Below are 2,072 nucleotides of genomic sequence, written 5' to 3' on the forward strand. Positions count from 1 at the left end.
ATTTGAATTTTTATGCTTTGACTATGGAATAACTAAAATAAGAAATGAGAGCACGTGGCTTGTGAACAGTTTCAACTTCCTCCTTAGCAGGCTATAGAATACTGTCAAGCTCGGGCCTGTCCTGCATCAGTTGTAACACCTTGCCCAGAGACAGAGCACATGAAATATGCAGAAATACATGTCACTAGGACAGAAGCATGCTCAAAACTAATTTAGTGTCCACTTCTGGGTCAAAAATTCCATAACACTTAACTGATTTCCAAAAAGGAGACAAACTCACCTCCAGTCAAGGAACGATAGGTCTTAATCTCAAAATTATTCAGCAACAGTTAAATTTGGAATCTGGTTTCCAGGTTTTACAGTCTACCTTCCTTCAACTGTTTCCTCTCATTCCATTGATGTTTTACTAGATAGTTTTAACAAATGCACTAGCTCTCATACTTAAGTTCAGTAAGGGACATGTTTATTTCCTCTAGTGCTCATTTAAAATATTTTGAAGACCTTTAAAAGTTTTAGAGCTGCAATTATCATTAATGATTAATATAAAACTGTAGTCTTAATTCAAGAATTCAATATATGGTATATAGAGATAAATTGCTTTTGTATTCTCTTCCAGTCTAAGCCCAATAAGATACCATATTTTTGTGTGCTTAAATGTCATTCATTCTTATGCTTTGCCTTACCCTTACCCTGTAGGCTTCTTAGAAATTCTTACATGTATGTAGTGAATTTTCCAAATTAAACTTTAGATTATTTGTTATAGTATGTTGTATGCAATTTATTGAAATTTGGAGGCTTTCTTGAGAGAGGTTCTTGTTCATATATCTCATACTAAGCCATTGTTGACACATGTCATTTTATCTTGTAGACAGAGTCTATTTTAGTAATTATGTCTGACCTGGTCTCAAGAATATATGAGGTGATATCTGCTGAATGTTCTGTCAGTTACCTACTGATTATTTTTTTCTCTCTGTATTTTAGGGAAGGGTCTGCAGGGTGTTCATGGTCTCACTACTAGATCAGACTCGCAGTGATTGTCCTGTTTACAGCCTCCCAGAAGCTGGGATTACAAGCGCCTGCCACCGCGCCCAGTCTAACTTGCCATCTCAATGTGCCCAGGAGGCAGGGCTGACACGGCAGTCCAGGCTCTTTAATCTACTGAGCTATTTGGCCGGTCCCTTCCCTACTGATTTGTAATGGAAACTTTCTCAAATGATCTTTTGTATATATGTGTGATTTTGCTTCTAAGTTTTCTATTTTTTCCAGTGTCTTTTATGGGTCTTGCTATTTTATCTTTACTTACATCTTTTCTTCTGAAATTTCAACTCAAATCAAATGATCTTTTTGAAAATCATTTTATTCATAAACCTCACTAAATCTATGATACCTAATCTTGAATTATGTCATCAATCTGATGTTTAAATCCTTGGGCTTGGTATCCCTTAGGAGAGAACATCGAAATGATAGAAAGACAAGAGATCAGACAGAGGGAAAAAGTGATTAGGAGGCAAAGGAAGAGAGGGATAGCACATACCAAGAGGAGAGTGCTTCAAAGAGGTGAGGCTAACGTTCAGTGCTAGCAAGGCCTGAACTCAATGAGGCTAGTAATTTTAGGAGGAATGTATTTTCAAATACATTGGAAAGTGAGAGGTTGGGAAATGGCAGTCTGTTGCATAAACCATTCTTTTAAAAAGTTTTAGAGTGAACAACAGAAATACTGAAAGTTTATACATAGATGTTTAAAAATAAAAAGGGCTGTTATGAATTCCCAAAGAGTCTTTTCAGTTTTCTGCGCAGAAAATTATGTTACGCCCAAATAGCCATGACAGGTCCTTTCCAGCCTCTTCCTTGCACTGATAAGGAGAGAGGGAGAGATCTACTCATCTTGACTTAGCTCTTATGCGGGCGGGCTCTTTGGCTGGACCTTGGGACCCCATTAATACATGAGCTAATTCACAAAAGCAATAGGTTTTATTCATTTGATATGTACATACAGAGCTTCACAAGTGAATGAAATCTGAAGACTAGTGTACGATGCATGTAAATATTTTAGAAAAAGGTCAATAACTGTG

The sequence above is a fragment of the Octodon degus genome, unplaced genomic scaffold, assembly GCF_000260255.1.
Source record: "Octodon degus isolate 3935 unplaced genomic scaffold, OctDeg1.0 scaffold00023, whole genome shotgun sequence".
NCBI lineage: Eukaryota > Metazoa > Chordata > Mammalia > Rodentia > Octodontidae > Octodon > Octodon degus.